This window comes from Meriones unguiculatus, chromosome 3 (genome assembly GCF_030254825.1).
Source record: "Meriones unguiculatus strain TT.TT164.6M chromosome 3, Bangor_MerUng_6.1, whole genome shotgun sequence".
In the NCBI taxonomy this organism is placed as follows: Eukaryota; Metazoa; Chordata; class Mammalia; order Rodentia; family Muridae; genus Meriones; species Meriones unguiculatus.
In genome coordinates this window covers 166,263,802-166,284,095 of record NC_083351.1, presented here as the reverse complement: position 1 = coordinate 166,284,095, position 20,294 = coordinate 166,263,802, and the positions used below count along the sequence as shown (strand labels likewise).

General features: G+C 45.7%; 1 non-coding gene across 1 annotated transcript; it reads left to right on the top strand.

Moving 5' to 3' along the window:
• The first annotated feature begins 10,896 nt into the window (after positions 1-10,896).
• LOC132653285 (U6 spliceosomal RNA) lies at positions 10,897-11,004 on the top strand. The gene has a single exon (XR_009591061.1). It is a non-coding gene; the product is annotated as a U6 spliceosomal RNA (small nuclear RNA).
• Positions 11,005-20,294: the final 9,290 nt, after the last annotated feature.

The window sequence follows — 20,294 nt, the reverse complement described above, 5'->3', positions numbered from 1 at the left end:
CACTTCAAGTTCTACTTTTCTCTCTCAAATGCTTTGGCTCTCCAGGGTCTGCTACACTCCCACATGCATGTTGGACGGACTTAAGAATGAAGGGGTGGGATTTGGAAAGTGTTACCTTGAACCTGTCAACAGCTTGGAAAAAAAATTGTCTTAACACTCAATCTTGCAGCCTACAAGTGCAGGACCCCTTTCTACTTATTTAAACCTTGCCTGGCGATGTACACGGGCCTCTCACTTTCACTGCACAGATTTCCAGAAACAGAGTCTAGAAAGACCTCCTCCAACCTTCCCTTCCCTAGCTTCTCCCGCTGGGTTTTCTGGGCAGCTTCTGGCTGTAGTTGCTGCCTCAGCCGTGTTAAGAATTGTTTTTGACAACATTCCTGGGGACAGGCTGCTCTGAGTCAATCAAATAAAGACAAGGATTTAAAGCACAGTTTTTCAGGGAACTCCACAGTTCATCATGACGATTCTCTGAGATGTGTCCTTGGGGGGAGGGGAAGGAGGAAGGGTTCCAATCTTACTTTGCTCCTTCCATTGGCTGCTTGCCTGCTAGATTCCTCCAGGATTGCCCTCCAGGTTACTGAACTAGAGAGGCAGGGCTAGAAGAGGGCAAATAAGTGTCACAAAGTTCACTGTGGGTATTGAAATTCAGCTTTTTTTTTTTTTTTTTTTAACAGCTCTGGTTGATTTTCAGGGTTCTGGCAGGTCAGCTGTGACAATTTCAGCCAGTGTTGCTCATGCTCTTAACTTCCACATAACCTCTGCTCTCTTGCTTTATATGACCATGAGACTCTTGTCACTCCATTTGGGGTTAAAAAAAAAATGGAGATTTTAAGCATTCCTTCAAGAACTGTACATATCACGTCACACACATGTAGAGCCACTGTGTTGCGTAACTGAAGTGGCTCTGCCCATCTGTGAGGAGGCTGGGCTCCTCCTGCTCGCCCAAGTCTGCCCTGGTTCTTTGGCCTATCCTGAGGTTTGTGAAAGTACACTTCGGATGCCTGGATTCCCCGGTGCCACCCTTCTCTCCAAGATCAAGCTAGAAAGAGCTAGAGTGGCTCCCCTTTCTCCCTCTCCTAAGGAATAAAGATAAATCAAGGATTTGAGCAAAGAGCAGGAAGGTCACTTGTCTAAGATTACACAGCTGATAATTTATGGACTGACTCCTGGATTAGCGTTTGCATTCTGTCATTTGGCGTCTGAGGGCCAGGAAGTGGGCCTCAGGGAGGAATGTTCATTATAGCAACATGTTTTTCATTATTCGTGTCATTTTTACACAGTGGGGAAATGCATTTAATCTAGAATTGAGCATTACTAGCTCCCACTTAATAAACACAAACAAGGAACTTTGATTTCAGGAAACATCCCGTTTAAATCTCTGGTCCTGGTTTGCTTTTCTGTTGCTGTGGTAAAACACTGACCAAAAACACCTTGGGGAAGAGCTTATGTGGTCTACAGGCTAGAGTCCATAATGGAGGGCAGGGCTGGAACTCCAGGAAGGATCTGAGGAGGCCACGGAGGAATGCTTCTTGCTGTCTTGCTCAGTTTCTTCTTATACAACCCAGGACCACCATCCCAGGGATGGCTCTGTGACCACTGGGCCAGGACCTCTCACATCAAACATTCATCCAGAAAAGGTGCCACAGGCCAATCTGATGGGAATGATTCCTATACTAAGGCTTCCTCTTCCCTTCCAGGTAGCTCTAGTTTGTATAAAGTTGACAATTCATTCATACTTACTTTGGGAGCTAGCATGATTGGGAGGTTGTCTTTATTCATTTTTTTAGTGTTGACCTGGCTAGCCACACAATAACGTTTCCACTGTTTGCCAAGTGTTCCTTGGAGTTAATTAGTTTATCATTCGTTTACCCATTCATTCATAGGACTAGGGATGGAAACTCCGTCTCGTGCTTACTAAGCATGTGCTCCACCATTGAGCTATCCCTCCTGACTCTGGAATAAGCCCTTCAAGAACAGCTCCAAGGTGGTAGAATTTTCTGGGCTCTTGGACAGCTGGAATTCACTTCTGTTGCCTTCTGGCACGAAACAACTCGGCTAGGCACAGACCCAAAAGAGCTTTCCCTTTTAAGGTATACAGTACTTCCTCCTGTTCACATGAGCTGTAGGGACCAGCTCTGCATACATGACAAGAGCGGCTTCTCAGAGCTTGGTGGGCCCTGGTTTGGGAGTGTGAGCTGCTCCAGAGAGCAGAATCTGCTGAGAAACAGGAACTCCAAACACAGAAAGCTGGAGGAAGGAGCAGTTTCTGTGGCAGCATGAATCAAGCCTTTGGGTAAATTACCCTCCCTTTGTTGCAATTTTGGGTTCAAAGGTCTCCAAAGATCTGAGGCTGAGAATCCTGCCCGTAATGGAAAGGCATGCAGGCTGGCGCCCCAGTCAGACTCAGGGAAAAGTGGAGTGCAAAGTTCATTAACCCTTGAGTACCCAAGGCCCACAAATATAGTTTAAGCTACAGTTCACATTTCTTCATATGGTGTAGTCCATGCACAGGACCCTCTGTGCATATAGCTGTGACACTGTAATAGCAGAAATAAGGCAAGCATCTCCAAGTTGTCACAAGTCCGTTAGGAAGCAGGGACTCCTATAAACACTTATTTTATTTGTACTTTTTGTTTGTTTGTTTGTTTGTTTTGAAACAGGGTCTCTCTACATAGTCCTAGCCATACCAGGATTCACTATGTAAATGAGGCTGCCTCTGCTTCTACCTCCCAAGTGCTAAGTAGGACTAAAGATGTGCACCACCACTCCTAGCTTTACTTGTTTGCTTTTTTAAAAGATGGCATCCCATACTCCAGGCTGTGCTCAAATTCACTATGTAGCCAAGTAGGACCCAGAGCTCCTACCCTCTTGCCTCCACTTCCCAAATGCTCAGATTGCAGGTGTGTGCCTGCACCAGCCCCAGCACTCCTGCTCTGTAATTGGGGAAACTAAGGTAAAGAAAGGACAAATATGGACTGAGCTACAGCTCAGGGGTAGAAGGCAGGAACATGAGGGGCCTGAGGTTTAATCCTTATCACTGCAAAGAAGGAAAGGTTCAAAGAAAGAATGAGTCAAAGGATAAAAGAAAAAAAATCAAAGAAAAAAAGAAACAAACAAAAAAACAAAGAACAAACAAGAGGGCAAACCATGAGCTCCCACTCTTAGCAGACTGAGATAATAATAAAACAGACTGAGGCTGATACTAAAGAACATGTTTCTTGGGTTAAGAACACTGGCTGCTCTTCCAGAGGACTCGGGTTCAAGTCCCAGAACCCATATGACAGCGCACAACTGTCTGCAGCTCCAGTTCCAGGAAATCTGACAACCTCATATAGACATACAGACCAATGAATATAAAATACCAATGAATATAAAATAAAAAATAAATTAATTAAAAAATGCTTCTTCCCACTCCAGTGGGAAGTTCTAAAAAAAAAAAAAAAAAGTGTAAATTTTGCTAAAGTCTCTTTTTGTTTTGCCTGAAAGAAAGACAAGCTGAGAGTGGAGCTTAATGATAGTGTTTGCCTTAAAAGTATGAGGCTCTAGAAGAGATGCCCAGCAACACACACTCACACTCTCTCACACACTCACATACTATGCACACACAGTTTGATGACAGTGACTGTTGAAAATACTGTAGGAAGTTTTATTTTCATGATTATAAACAGGCATGGATGCCTGTTTAGACTGTCTGATGGGAGATAATTGAAGCATATCTGCATCCTTTTCCATAGGCCACCCTTTCCCTTTTCATACACTTCTGATATGTGTAAACATAGTTCTTTAAACGACACGTGTGAGGGAGTTTAGATGAGATCATTTCTCAGATTTCTTGCAGCTCTACAATTCTGTGATCCTGTGAGAGCTGTTACAGAGAGGTGCTATGTCTATTAAAAATCGCCAAATAAATTAAAGCGATAAAAATAGAATGAATTGCTAAGGGAAAAGAGAGACTCATTTCTTTCTTTTTGTTTTTGTTTTGGTGCCTGTGTGGGCACACCCAAACATGGGTGCCAAGATCTGGCATTTCTGCATTTAGAAGGTTAGGCCAGAAAAGTTTCTGGCTACAGTTAACAGGAAACCCAGCTTCCAGTGGCTTGGATAAACAGAGGTTTGCATTTCTTACCTTCCAGGAGGCTGGGAGGTCAGGAGCTGCTGGCTGGCCCAGAAGTCCACCTTGCTCTGGTGGACCTCTGCAACTTTTCTTTTTTGAAGTGTTCTTTTAATGTGTTTCTGTCTATATGTATGTTAAACCGTATTACCATAAGCATTCAGAGCCTGAAAGGCCAGATGAGGGTGTTGGATTCTCTCTCTTTTTTTAAGATTTATTTGTTTATTATGTATGCAATGTTCTATCTGCATGTATGCCTCACACCAGAGGAGGGCACCAGGTCTCACTTTTAGATGGTTATGAGTCACCATATGGTTTCTGGGAATTGAACTCAGGACCTCTGAAAGAGCAGCCAGTGCTCTTAACCTCTGAGCCATCTTTCCAGCCAGGGTGCTGGATTCTTTAGTGCTGGAGTCACAGCCAGTTGTGATCCACCCTGTGGGTGCCAGGAATTGAACCTGGGTCCTCTCCAAGAGGGGCATTTGCTGAACATCTCTCCAGCCCCCCTGCAACTCTCTTTCCTGTTCTTGTTTGGTCACAAGAAGGCGGCATGTGACAATCCTGGAAATGCACGAGTTAGGCATCTTGGCTCCATGGCTGACAGCGTCAGCTGTCCCAAACCCCTGCAGCAGTCACACCAGGCACTTCCAGCCAATGACTGCACATCCGGGGTCTGGAGCCCTGCCCTGCCTCCCACAGAATGCTCCAGAGGACATCAGAGGGACTAGGGCTAAACTCTGAGAGAGAGCTGTAGAGTAACACAGACCAGTCAGTTTGTGCTCATTTCTTGATTTTGATAATTCTCCCTTGTTTGACGAGAGTGAAACCCTTGCTTTGTAAGCTTTACCTGGAATGTGTAGGGTGCTCTCACTTTGTATCTACAAGGTACATTCAAGCAGCCCAGGGGAGAGAGATAAATCAGTAAACACTCGCAGTGAGGGCATCCGGGGAAGCTAACATAGAGAAAAGCTTCTCCTGTCACTTGTCTGTAAGACTGGATATTTCCAGATAGAAAGGAAACATGAAAAAAAAAAAAAAAAAGTCCCATCAGATTCAAAGGAGGCTCCATGGGGGCTGTGAGTCCTAAAAATCAAGGGGCACAAAATCCACTGTTACCAGTTTGCTTTGCCCCAGGTTTTCTCTCCTTAGGATCACCTAGAAGTTTCCATGCTAAGTTATATAATGTGAATGATCACTTACTATAGCCGGGTTCAGCGGCTCACGCCTGTAATCCCAGCGCTCCGGGAGGCAGAGGCAGGTGGACCTCTGTGAGTTTGAGGCCAGCCTGATCTACAAATTTTTGAGTCCAGGACAGCCAAGGCTACACAGGAAAACTATCTCAAAAAACCAAAAGGCAAAAATAAAATAAATAAACTACTTACTGCTCCTTGATGTCCATTAAATAAACATAGCATTTATTATTATAAGATTTTGTTTTCTTTTCTTTTTTGAGGCTGGGTCTCCCTCTTTAGCCCAGGCTGGACTTGCACTCCTGATAATTCTTCTTGCCTCAGCATCCTGAGTGCTGGGATTAGAGGCTTGAACTGCCACACCCCAATTCCATAGCAATTTTTAAATTTATTAGGGAAAAACAATAGGAAACAGAACTTGGTTGCCACGGACCGGCCCAGTCGAGCTCCCGTTGTCCTCGGGAGAACAAGGCTTTGGACAGGCAGACACGGTTTCGGCGAAGACTTGACAGACAGAGACACCTTGATGGTTTTGACTCTGCTGCAACTTTACTGAAATCAAGCTAGTATTTTTATAATGATTTCACAAAAGGCACCTTAAAATTGGCATACTTCCCAGAACATTCAGACTTTTACCAAGAATACGAAGTTTACATTTTAACTCAAAATGCAGTCAAACATAAAGCAGTACCCACGAATAATCTTGGCCTAAAAACTTTTTGATCAGAGCAAACAAAGGAAAAGAAACCTCAAATATAGTTTCATTATTGCTAACCAGTGAAGAGGAAAGTCAGAAGCTAAGTCAGATGCCTGCCAAAGTCCCTCTCTATATCAAAATCTAACTACACCTTTGTTAACCCTCCTCCCATATGTCCTGCCCAAGATTTATGATCTTCCTTAGGCACAAGGCACTGAAGGGAGGGGGAAACTCCCACCAGCTGCACCTCTCATGCTATTATTTCTTAAGAAGGAGCCTATTATTATTTTACTATTCTTAATGCCTATTAATACTAAATCTAATTCATTACTTTCCTTAAATTTATTTTTATTAAAGCCTTTAACAATCTACTAATAATAAATTTCTTTATAAAGTTAGTTGTGCTGTTTCAGGTGTCACAGAGAAAGATCAAAGAATTCATTATTCCAGCCCCAGAGCCACAACTGAAGAAGCGTAGAAATCTCAGAACACGTCTCTTTTCCAAGTGGGATGAGTTTGCCAGGGACCTTCCAGGGGGCGTATTTCCGGGGAAATCATATCCCCCACCCTGTAGCTTATGCTACTACGGCGACACTGGCGTGGGTGTAGCACTTGGTGCCCTCCCCTCTCAACCTCTGACCTTTAGCTCAGGCTCCAGGTTCTACAGTTATTCTTGTCCCCTGGCCCCTTTGTTCTGCTGTGTGTTTTCCTCAGGGTCAGGGACCTGATGCTCTTCTGCATTAGACTTCCATTAAGACTGTCCCTCTCCGTTTGGTGTCTTTTGTTTCCTTAGATAATATTCCTCCTCTAACCCTGAACCTCAGGAGCTACTGCCAAGCCACACACCCCTGTTGTCCATCAACTGGCCAGAAACAAATGAACAACCACAAGCCGATACTTATCTCTTAAAACATGTAGGTCTACACCCAAAAGGCGGTGAGTGGATTGAGAGAAGCGAGGAGGTGGAAGATTGTTGCGCATTCTTTCTTTTTCCTTTTTGGGATGTAGCCCAGGCTGGCTTCCAACTCCTCATCCTCCTGCCTCCGCTTCCGAAGTGCTGATGCAGGCACTATCACATCCCATTTTGTTCCTCGTGGATTCTGAGAATGACAAAAGCACACACTCTCCCCGGAGAAACAACGAATTCCTCTTCTCTTGAGGAAGCTGGCACAGATGGCCAGGTTCTTGTCGGGAAGGAAAGTGGCAAACCGCACCGGGGCCTTCTGGGAAAACAGGTGGCAGAACCTGACGGGAAGGGAGAGCACCCTGCTGGAAGTGGGTATCCTGATCTCAGGCTGGCGGAAGGCTAACAAGGAGATCCCAGGGACTCAACAGCTCCAAGCTGCAGTTTATCTTTGCCAATAGGGAGGCCTCCTTACAGGTGACAGTCACTCACAGTGTAATGCATAGTGGCAAAATCAGGCTGGCAAGGCTCCCTTGAAGGAGTTCGAGTCAACCTTGAAAGTTAGCCCTCGAGTCCCAGTCCTGTCCCCTAAGTGTCCTGCTGCACTGCATCTCCTGTCTTGAGAGACTCACACTTTCTAGAAATTCCCTCACACCACTGCTTATTTTTCATAAAAAGAATCTCGTCCTTCGACGGGAGGGCAATTAAAACAAGCATGAAAGCATCTCAGCTTGCCTCTTCTCCAGGCTGAGCAGACATAACAGTTGTCGGGAGATGAAATGGTGATACAGGGCCGTAGGCCACATCCGTGGTCTGCGGTGATCCAGACAACTGGACCATTCACCTAAGTCTGAGAATCACAAGCCTGGGATCTCCCAGAGCCTTTACCGTACAGGCAACTGATTGATTGCCTTCCTGACACACCTAATGCAAAGATGCAGTTCGTGATGGTTAATATTGTCAACCCGACAGGCTCTAGAATCACCTACAGGAGACAGCCTCTCCACTTGCCTGTGAGAGATGTTCTAGATTAGACTAATGGAGGCAAGAGGAACCACGGTAACCGTGGGGGGTCCTTTCTGTGTGCTGGGATCTTAGACTAAATAAGAAGTAGAAAATGAGCAGGATCCCTGCATTCACGGCCTCTGCTTCCTGACTGATGGTATCACGTGACCAGTCTCTTCAAGCTTCTGCTTCCGTGTCCTTCCCGCCATGTGAGACCTGTGCTTTCTTCCTTAAAGTCGCTTCTGTCTGAGCATTTTACCACAGCAACAGGAAAAGTAATTAAGGCAAACCAAATTCACAAAACCGATGGGTGTATAGGTCTATCCAATTCTTGAATCAATATTCTGTGTGCTGAGTCAAGGGCCATGACCAGAAGAAGCCAAAGAATCGATTCTTTAATCAGCCTTTACATGCTTTTTATCATCTGAAAGCTCTGAGCCCACTGCTCTGTAAGTGTACTTATCGGCGAGGATTTGAAAATTAGGTCAGGAAAGCCATTTTTCAAGCCAACAGAGCATTCATGTCCCAGGTCAATCACGGACTGGCTCGCCTTGGATTAATATGCTGTGTTCTAGTTTGGTCTATGTAGCCAGTCAGGACAGAGTAGGTGATAGAAAACACAACAGCGGATGGAAAGCAAAGGTGTCATGAGCTATGGCTTGAGTGGTTCCCAGTTTACTGCAAATGAAATTGGAGACTCCAAAATGAGTGAAGCAAGACAGGGTGTGAAGAGAACGAAGTCACACAAACAGCACAAACAGACATTGCAGCCTGAGCTTTTAGTGGAAGCTTTCAGTCTTCCTGTCTTGGCTCATAAACGACAAAAAGTTATTTCCCATAGTTCCAGAGGCATCAACAACCAGGAAGCTGGGAGTGATGAATGCTGATTTTATCCTTTTTATTCAGTCTAAGACCTGAATCCAAGGAATAGTGCTGCCCACAGTCAGGGTGGGTCTGCCCTCCTCACCCTCAGTTAGAAAATCCCTCACAGGCACACCCAGAGCCTGTGTTTCCTGGGTGACTCTAGAGACTGTCAGATGACCACCAAGAACCTTGGCTTTGGGCACATTGGAAGCTGAGCATGCAGCTGCCTCTTTTATAAGATCTCACTCTATGAGGACCTGCTGACTAGTTCACAGATGATATCATCTGTCTGTGTCCTCACATAGTAGAAGGGTGAGTAAGTTCGATTGGGCATATTTCATAGGGACACTAAGGCCAGTAAGTAGGGCAAAGACCCCATGGTTTAATCACATTCATAAAGATACCATCTCCTCACACTGCCTTCTGGGGAATACAATTTCAGCTTGAGGATAAATGTGTGTGTGTGTGTGTGTGTGTGTACAGATCTGCAGTACTAAAGAATGTAGTTCTCTAGTTTCATTTCATTTTGGTTTTCAGCCCCAGAAAACTCTCAATGGCATGACAGCCAGTCTCATTTCTGGTATGTAACTTGAGTGGCAGTGGAGCAAGGGTAACAATGTGTCACTCAGCCCATGGAGTTAACTAATGTGTGTTTAAAGAATAACCTGTTATTTGACGGGGTAGTCAAAACAGCATTGTTGTGAACTTTGGGGGAGAGGATATGATACATTGACGCAAGCTTTCCAGCAAAGTTTGGCAACAAATAGTAAAAGCCTTAAAATGTTCACCCTGTTTAGTAAAGTAACTGTACTTGTAAGAATTTATTCTGATGTAATCTTATATTTACACAAAGAATTATGCAGACAGATTTTATCTTCTTGCCATTTATAATAATGAAAAACAATGCAAATTTGCCTTACCTCAAAATTAGTTGCCGGGGGTGTTTGTGCATGTTGGTAATCCTAAAACTCAGGGGGGGAGGCAGGCAGATCTCTGTGAGTGCGAGAACAGTGTGGTCTACAAAGTGATTTCCAGGACAGCCAGGACTACATAAAGAAACCCTGTCTCAAAAAGAAAAAGAAAAGAAAAGAAAAAGAAAAAAAAAGTTTACATTGAAAAGAACATGTTCATAAAGCATCATTAAGAAAAAACAGGTACCAGACAGTAGAAGTTAGGTAGTTTCCATAGAATGCCAGATGTATAAAATAGACAAACATATCTGACACAGACACACATACCCACATATATACATGCACGCATACATTCCCTTAAAATGTGATTTATTATACAGTGGTGTCTTGAGTGAGAATGGCTTATATGTTTAAATGCTTGGTACTCTGTGGAACTGTGTGGGAAGGATGTGGAGGTGTGGCCTTGCTGGATGAGGTATGTCACTGGTGGGCTTTGAGGGTTAAGAAGCCTATGCCTTTCCCAGTTAGTTCACGCTTCCCCATGTCCCTGCCTTGTGCTTGTGGTCAAATGTAAGTTTTCAGCTGCCATCTTAGTGCCATGACTTGCCTGTCTGCTGCCAGGTCCCTGCCATGTTGGTCGTGGACTCTACTACCCTTTGGAACCATGAGCCCCAAATTAAATGACTTCTTTTATATTCTGCCTTGATCATGGTGTCTATTCACAGTAGTAGAAAAGGAACTAAGACATGCAAATAAAACATTCATTTTACCTATCTGTTGATTTTATGTATAAGTTATCTTTAACCAGAGTATATGTTAGTAGAAGCCACTGAAGATTTCTTTTTCTTCACATTTTTAAAGATTCATTTAATATGATATATTTTATACCCCTCAAAAATCAAAATCTAATGTTAAATTCTTCAAAACAGAGAGGAAGAAGCTGAGCCTAGCTGTAATCCCAGCACTTGGGAGGTGGAGACAGGCTGATCAGAAGTTCAAGGTCAAAAAAAAAAAAGAAGTTCAAGGTCACTCCTGGGTACATAGGAAGTTTGAGGCAAATCTGGGTTATGTGAGAGCCTCTCTTGATTTTTTTAAATAAAAAGAAAATCAAGTTAAAAGAAGAAAGAAAAAATACAAGACAGAGACAAATCAGACAGGATTAACTCCTGCTTTGCCAAGTGAGTGGAGCCCGTCAGGTTTCTTAAGCCACAGTCTGCTGAGTCCACAGTAAGACACACACTAAAATTTGAATGATACCATGATTAGCATGGGCCGTGAGCAAGAATGTCATGCAAATTTGTGAGGTGTTCCATTTCTTTTTAAGATTTGTACCTTTTAAAAACAGCTACAGGTTAGTTTTTTTTTTAAGCCTGTCTTCTATCTTATGTGCTCCCCCCAAAAAAAATTGAGAATTGCCATAATTATGAAAATTATTGAAGTTTTTAGGTACTGCTAGAGTTTTTCTGGGTCAGTTACTAGGGAGTTAACAGATGTAGCTATAAGCACACTTCAAATGTCTATTGGGAGTATGCTTAAAATTGACCATGACATGTGTTGACTTTAAAAAAGACACCCCATCATGAAGTCCATTCTTTTTTGCCATGACCATCATCTGCCTGCCCCTACCCCAACTCCCGACAGTTTCTATCCCTAAGAGTTAAGGGTTGGCCTCAGGGCATTCTGAAAAAGTTGTGTGTGAGCAGCGAAGTGCAGACTGCTGCCCCCATGGCTACCAGCCTCCTGGACCAGCAGGCAGAGCAGAATGCAGCTCATCTGCGCTCTGCAAGCAGCTAGAATCTGGGGTTTCTCATCCTAAGGGCTGAAAAGCTGCATGTTTTGGACCATTCAATCCCATTCCACCTGAAAGCCTCCGGCTTCTGCCGAAGGCATCCCACAGCTGCCATGTAGAGCCAGAGGTTGCTGCTCTGCTGAAACTCGGTTCCCCAGCAAGCACCAGGCAGAGACGTGAGCCAAGAGGGGCTCCACCAGGAAAGGACATGAACTAGGACTCAACATCTGCTTCCTCTGCAATGCCCTTCAGAAAGCTTGGCAGTGTTTGCTTTCCAGATGGGTTCCCGGCAATCCGGCAGAGGAGGGGCCCGGGCAGCCACACACAGCAGTCAGTGTGTGTGTGTGTGTAACCTGTGTATAAGGCAAAAATTAATCCTAGGTGTTGTTCCTCAGCTGCTGGTTGTTTTTTTGGGGGTGGTGGTAGTGGTGGTGGTGGTTTTGTTTTTAAAGACTTGTTTGTTTAATGTAGATGAGTGCTCTATCTGTATGTACACTTGCATGCCAGAAGAGGGCATCAGATCCCTGTATAGATGGTTGAGAGCCACCATTTGGCTGCTGGGAATTGAACTCAGGACCCCTGGAAGAGAAACTAGTTCTCTTAAAGGCTGAGCCATCTCTCTAACCCCTATTTTTGTTTTGTTGAGACAGAGTTTCTCTATGTAGCTCTGGCTGTCCTGAAACTCACTCTGTAGACCAGGCCGGCCTTGAACTCAGAGATATGCCAGCCTCTTCCTTCTTAGTGCTTGTATTAAAGGCTTGTGCCACCTGGAGGGATAGCACAGTGGTTAAGAGCACTGGCTTTTCTTCTAGAGGACCTGGGTTCAATTCCCAGCACCCACATGGTGGCTTACAACAGATTTTCACTCCAGTGCCAGGAGATCTGACACCCTCACACAGACATACAAGCAGGTAAACACCCAATGCACATAAAATAAAAAAATAAGCCTTTTTAAAAAAGGCATGTGCAACCCCCCCCCCAGCCTCATTGTATCTTCTGAGACAGGTCTCTCACTGCTCTGGAGCTTGCCAAGTAAGCTAGGCTTGCTGGCCAGAGGTCCACCTGTTTCTGCTTACCCAGTTCTGGGATGACAATCATGTGACACTATACCTTGTTTGTTCACATGAATTCTGAGGGTCAAACTTAAGTCTTGGGGGCCAGCATGTTACACACTATACTATCCTCCCCTCCCACCCTGAAACCTCTTGTTTCACCAATGAAGACACATTTCTAAGCTCAATCATTAAAGCATCCTGGATTCCCATAAGGCCCACCGATGATCTCCTGAAGCTCTTGGCTGACGTATGGTGAGGGAGAATCTGTCTCCAGATCAGGGCCTTGTGGTAGGATGCTGGCGGTCCTGCTTTTTTTTTTTTTTTTTTTTTTTTTTTTCCGTCCTGTTTTTGCCTGCACATTTTTGATAAATGTCACGGGTTTGGCTCGATCAAACAAACATACATGCAGTATTATATTATAAATGCAGAGTTAAAAATAGATTATAGCCACCGCAGCATGAAGGGCTCACAGTATGAACCTGACATTAGCTGGGATCTGACCTATCTGATTTTATCCTTATGCCACAAGGAGAAAAAGCTCAAACTAGCCCAAATTATGACCTGGTGTATAAAATCAGAGAAGCACATCATTTGTTTGCAATGAGAATGAACTTTCATGCCACTCTAAGATTGATGGGAGAAACGTGTTTCTCCCTAGATGCAACTTTAAGGGGAAATGGTAACAGGGACTTGTTGACCTTGAACTAGGAAAAGCATGGCTATGGCTGGCATATGAACTGCAGCAGGTAGATATCTGCTGGAAATTGATGACTCAGAACCCAGAGAGCTTATTCTTACCTGAGCTCAGGTGGACAGCGCCGACTTCTGAGCATCATGCTTTGGTGGCCTCTCTGTTTACATATTCAGGGACGCTGTAGAATTTGTGACATTTTTGTTTACTAAAATTCTGTGGTGTTCTAGTCCTGACTTCTTAGGAATACCAACTTGTCCACCATGCAAGTCTATAGCACTGTCTAATTCTTCTAACTCTTTTATGGCGCTCACTTGTGCCACAGTTAGTTGAAATGTCAGGTGGGTCATGGGGTAGCATTCTTTTGACTATTTGGGATGGGCAATGGGATGCAGAATGGGTGACATTTCCGGTATAGCTGGATCGAAGGGTTCCATGTCTCTGGCGCCATGAGCTTACTGCTCTTCATTTTTAAGTACTGCCTGCCATGTGGTGGCTGCTGTTTCCAAGATCTGGCTCTTGTGTATGGGCTGAGAGTGAATACTGAACAATAACATTGCTGCCAGAAGAAGGGATGCGACGTCCACGTGGAAATCACTGGAAAGGCACCTTGATTTCTCACACCTCCGTGTCTTGCAGGGAGGATAGCGGGTAAGCTTCGGTTCTAACATGGATGACCCAAAGGTGATGGTATGGCTGCTACAGGGTATGACCTCTGCCGCCCAGGAGCTCACTCTAAGGGAACACATATGCATTCAAATAACCTCGGCATGAAGTATATGAAGTCTAACGGAATGATGCAGAGATGAGACTTATCTGAGTTCGGAGGACGGAGGAGTCCCCATTTTCTAAAAACAGAGAGAAGACTTTGTGGTGCACACGGCCTGTGAGCCATGAAGGGGAGGAAGGGTTTTGATGGGTGGAGATATAGGGCCAGGGTAAACGGTCCAGCAAATGCTCTGTGATTTTAAAAAGAGAGGGAGCTGTTTGTGGTGGCTCTCAGGAGGCTGAGCCAGGAGGACTGAGAGTTTGAGACCAGACTGGGACACACAGTGACATGAGAGAAAGATTGCCTTGGGTTGTGTGGGAAGAAGGGAGCAGTATTGCCGTATCACGTTGAACTATGGGCACATGGTAGCTTTGGGCAGCATACACAGTGGAGGTGAGGGTGCCCTCTGTGGTGGGGAGGGTGGCTGCATTCCTAGAGCGCTGACACTCTCTCAGAGCTTTTCAAGAGTGGCCCAGGATGCTTTCCAGCATCCAGGCTTCTGAACTGGTCCTGCAGAATCGGGATCCCTGAGGAAGAAAAATCACTGTCCTTTCTATCTCTGGCCCATGGCCAGCTCTGCTTCACATTTTCATATTACTTAAAACTCTAGATCCCTTCCAGCCTAAAATTCTTTGCACTAGCCTGCCTTACCCTTTGGCTTGGGCTGGAATCAGAGCCCAGGGGGTTCCAGCCCTTGGGTTGAGAAGAGCAGAGCTGAGAGTCCAGGAAGGAGGCAAGGTATAGCCTCTTATGGCAGTGAGGAAGAAAGCAGAAGTCCTCAATCCCTGCTATCACCCAGGCTCTTGCTGGACTGCTCTTTAAGAGGAGAGAGGCAGAAATCAGATGGACAGGGTTTCTAGCTTTGCTTGGGAGAAGCCAGACACAGCATGGCAGCTGGCAGCAAGGCATCTCCAGCTAACGGGCACAGCGGGAGGCTGAGGGCTGCCAAGCTTTCATAGCACGGAATGGGTTCACATTCCAGATAAAAACACTTTGATTGGCTTTTTCCCCCCAGAGCTGGAGTTCCTCTATGTAGCCTTGGCTGTCCTGGAACTCACTTTGTAGATCAGGCTGGCTTTGACCTCTGCCTGCCTCTGCTTCCCAAGGGCTGGCATTAAAGGCGAGTGCCACCATCACCTGGCTGGTTTTACCTACAAGGCTCAGGGTTTGTTTATTTATTTACTCCTTGCCTCCAAGCCCTGCCTTGTATGGCACAACCACTGTTACTGAAAATGAGTGTCCAGGCCTGAGCATGGGTGTTCACGGTTCGTTCTCCGTACATTTAGGGAGCCGGTGGGAGCTTTTAGAAATGATGACAGTGGATTATCCTGCTCATTTTACTCGAATGAGCAAATGATCAAAAGGCAGAGGAGCCCACGGCGGGCGTGGGTAGCACCAGCATCATTTTCGTCTCAGTTTACTGGTGTAGAGGCCCCCTTGCCTAAAGACAGATAGGCCCAGATGGTGGCATACGGCTGGAGTGCAGCCCCAGCTGAGCCACCCGGAATCCTCTTCCGAGAATCAGGATCCATGAATTGTCTGTAACTGCTCACAGCCCAGGTCCCCAGGGCTGGACTGCTAAGGGCAGGTAGGTCTATGAAATCTGAGCTGGGCCTACTTTGTGTGTCCTGTCCTCTGCCCACCCCCCCACCCCCACCCCCACTTCTCCCCATCCCCCTCTCCGCGTTCCCTTTCCCTCACAGTTCATGGTCCAGCCTCGGGCTGCTTGCTTCACAACAGGCAGACTTGGTGTTTAGCTAACGAGCGGTAGGATTTATCTTTCATGCATCACGCGGTCTAGACGAGCTTTAACTTGACCTCTCTGCAGCCCGGGCTGGCTTAGAACTCCCGACGCTCCTGCCTCAGCCTCCACGGGCAGGGATTTCTGGTGAACTCACAGGATTCCGAGCCGCTGTTTGGTTTGGCGGGCTCCTCGCCTCGGACGTTACCCTTTCCCGGCACTTCTCCACTCCCTGAGCAGGCAGTTTTCCTCCTTGTGGCATTTTCCTGTCGGTTTTCAATTCCCCTGGAGCAGCAGGGCGACCGGCTCTTCCGGTGTGGCTTGGTGCTGAGTTCTTTCTGTCTGCTTCCTGGCCCTGCAGATGGGGCTTCTGGAATTTCTTGGCTTCCTGTCAGAAACGCCAGTTCTTCCCAGCCTCTGGTTAAACACAGTGTTTCCGGGGTCAGTGCCCTTTGCTCTTGTAACCTTTTGGTCATCTGGCTTTAAGTTCCACAGAGGGTTTTACCGGCAGTCAGGTTGGCCGCGGAGCCCTAGAGCTAGAAGGTGCCTTAGGAAGGCCTCCACTGTGGGCGGAATTGGCAGAGTTTTTAAGATGGGCATTTGGGAAAACTTGCAAGGTTTCCTATTCCGCGTTCAAAGAACCGCATCCCGGCAGCCCACCTCCATGTGCTGGCCCGCCTTTTAGCACTTTGCTCCTACCCTGCTGCTTTCTATAGCTTCCACTGTGCTTCACTTAGCCCGTCCACCTCCCCAGCCTTCGCATAAGGCGCTGCCTCCGTAGACTGACTGCCTTTCCCACGCCCGTGCCTGTTTATCTCTGCAGCCATTCCCCCCTAAGCCCATAGCTTTCACTCCAAAAACATTCTAGATCCTTCTCTAACAGACTCAATCTCTCTTTTAACCTCCTGCACTGCCATTGTGCTATTCTTATATTTTCTGCACCCTAACAGCCACCATTTTTTGGGTTACAATTAGATCAAGACATAAACGACCTCCTCCCATTTTAAGTGAAACATTTAATGGCTTTTAGTATCACCACAGAGTTGTAAAATCACCCCCCCACCACCACCACACAATCGATTCTAGACTATTTGTATCGCCCTACAAGGCAACCTTGTACTTGTGAACTCCCATTCACTAATCTTCAATATTCCCATCTGAGTAACCACTGAACTACCGTCTATAGATTTATGTATTTAAGATGGTTCATATAAGTGAAATCACGTTTGACCAGTAATGGCTGGCTTCTTTCACTTAGCACAATTGTTTTTAAGATTCACCCATGTTGTAGCATGTATTAGCAAGACTCCCTTCAAGAGAGCCATTAAAAACATTTTAAGCCTGGCAGTGGTGGCGCATGCCTTAATGCCAGCACTCAGGGGGCAGAGGCAGGCAGATCTCTGTGAGTTCAAGGCCAGCCTGGTCAACAGAGAAAGTTCCAGGACAGCCAAGTCTACACAGAGAAATCCTGTCTCAAAAAATCAAAATAACAACAGCAAAAACAAAAGTACAACAATAAAAAACATTTTAACATCTTAGAAGTAAAGATGTATCTTCCAGTTCACAGTAGTATCGTTTCATTAGCAGCATTTTTTTCTCTCTCTTGGTCATGCTGAGATAATGATTTACCTTCCAGTTCATGTGTTAAAAGCTGAAACTCTGCTCCGGTTAAACACCCTTTGCTTCCCTTCGGTTGGCCCCTCCACGCCTGTGAACTTGAGCACAGGTGGGGCTTGGAGGGCTGGAGCCTGCATGTGGAATCCTCCATCCTCCATCCTCCATCTTGCCTTTCCTTTCTCAAGATCTTTTTTTTTTTAAGATTTGTTTATGTATTATTTATACAGTATCCTGTCCGCATGTGTGCCTGCATGCCAGAAGAAGGCACAAGATCTCATTATAGATGGTTGTAAGTCACCATGTGGTTGCTGGGAATTGAACTCAGGACATTTGGAAGAACAGCCAGTGCTCTTAACCTCTGAGCCATCCCTCCAGCCCCTTTTTCAAGATCTTAATATAGCTTTGTAAGCTTATCAAAAGCCAGACCTCATGAGGGCCTGGAGTTCTCTTATTCTCCCCAGCCCTTATCTCAACTTTCTGTCTCTTATGGAATCCTTTCCACTGAGCTAATGACAGTTAGCCAACAAATATTTGTGTCAAGACTCACTCTTTGTCCCTTAAGAGTTCACAGTGTAGCTGAAGAGACACGAAGTAAAAGGACAGACATCCCTGCTGGCCCAGCAGGATTGCTTCTGAGTACATCACCTCCAGAGAACTGAAAGATGGAGACTCATATTTTTAAACTGATGTTCATACCAAAATTGTCCCTCCCAGCAAAAAATGAGGACAACCCAACTGTTGAAGAAGGATGATTGGGCAAAATGTATGCACATGTTTATAAAATAGTATTCAGCCTTCAAAAGGAATGGCATCCTGACTCATGCTACGATACAAAGAAGCTTTGCTGTACAGACTATCCTCTGGGCTACACTGCTGCCATCTTCAGGAGTTTGGCTGGATCTGCTTCCAAAAGATCACCCTAGCTGGGCTTGTTGACAGGAGAGAGTTGTGGGGCTCTCCCAATCAGTTCTGTGCAATTCTGGCCTACCCGCACATGGCCTTGGGGGTCTCTGGGAGCAGGTAGAGTGTGTAGGTGGAGAAGGGTCTCCAGCTACACAGCCATGTGGGCTTCGTCATCCATGCTTTGTGCAGACCTTCCCTAGGGGCTGCTCTAAGGTCACCCACACTCCTGTCCACAGGCCCTCACCATGCTCTGTAAATAACCCTAATAAACTCATTGCTTCCCCAGGATGACCTTGGGTGGAACTGAACTTTGGTTTGGATCTTATGAGGAACAGAGTAGATAGATGTTGCCTTGATCCTCCTCCCCTGAGAGGGTGAAAATCCTCACATTGAACTTGAAGACCATGCTTTTAGAAGGTGGTTCAAGTGGCCAATGCGCAGAGGCAGGGAATGAAATGGTGCCTTTGGGGAGTAAGGCGGGGCTGGTCTGACTGAAGGAAAGTAAACAGAATTAGCATTTAAGAGGAGCAGTTTCAGCTTGCAAGGTGAGAAGGTTCTGGAGATAACAATGGTAATGCTGACGATGTGTCTGATACCACCAAACTGTACAGTCATCTCTTCTGTGTGTAAAGTCTTGGGGCTGGAGAATGTAGCTCAGTTGGTAGAGCACCTGTCTAGCATGCACAAAACCCTAGGTTTGTGCCCCAACGCCAAATAAAATTGAGCATGGAGTTCACACCTGTAATCCCAGCACTCAGTAGGTATAGACAAAAGGATCAGAAGTTCAAGGTCATCATTAGACACATAGCAAGTTCAAGGCCAGCCTGGGCTACATGAGACTCTGTCTTTAAAAAAAAAATGGATATCTTCCTAGCCCCACCCTTCTGGACTCATGCTATCCTCCTCAGTCTCCCAAGTACCTGGGACTGCAGGAACACTCAACTTGCCAAGATGTATAGTACAATTAAAAATGGTTAACACAGCAAACTAGAACTATAGATTCACACACACACACACACATACACACACACACACACACACACACACACAGTGTAGTGATGAAAATAGAGGCACATTCATGGAGAGATTCTGTCTGTGGTTTGCATCCCTCCTCCTGGTTCTTGACAGTGCTCTGTGCTCCCTGCTGGATTCTCAGCGTTGCGCTGCTGGGGGCAAGAGGAGTGTGGTGGGTGGCTTGTTGCTCTAAGTCATGCAGGCTGCTGAGGTCTGGGTGGGACAAAGAGCAGGCAGTCTAGAGTTCAGGAATGGGGGCCTGGAGAATCCATAGCTATTCCTTAGCAATCTAGATGGAAATGGGGGAGGGGGGTTTGACAGCTGTTTAGGCTGCATATGGTCAAACTCAGTGGCCCCTGGGAAGAACAGCCTGAAGGAACAGCACCACAGACCAGGCAGAGGATAAATGTGCTTTCGGGGAGATGATGAATTCAACTTCCTATTTTCAGATCTGCTGAGTCGAAGGGGCTTGCAATCCAGCTAAGCAGCCAGCTACCCTAAAGAAAATATCAGCTTTAATTTTATTCAAAGCCTCAGAAGGAGTCACTAGGAAAACAGATTGCGATTTTTTTTTTAAAGACTTGCTCTTCAGCCTTCCAAAGAATGTATAGGACCAGATGTGTGCCTTGCATAATCCTGGCGGCTCCCAGTGCGCTGCCCCCTTCCTGTTTATTTTCATCAAGGAACCCACGCTTGGCTTGTTCCTCTCGGTTCTTATTTAGGAAACCACTGATTGGGACCCAAAACCAGTCACTTGGTCTTCCTGGTAGGAAGCCAAGCCATCGGCTCCAAGGCTTGAAGGAAAGAATAAAATGCTTTAGTATGGAGCAGAGGTTCTCAGCCTACAGGTCTTGATCCCTTTGGGGGTTGTGTGGACTGAACAATCTTTTCACAGTGGTCACCTGTCAGATATCCTGCACATCATATATTTAACTTACAATTGTAACAGTAGCAAAATTACAGTTACGAAGTAGTAACGAAAAAAATTTTTTTTTCAAACAGGTTTTCTCTGTGTAGCTTCGGCTGTCCT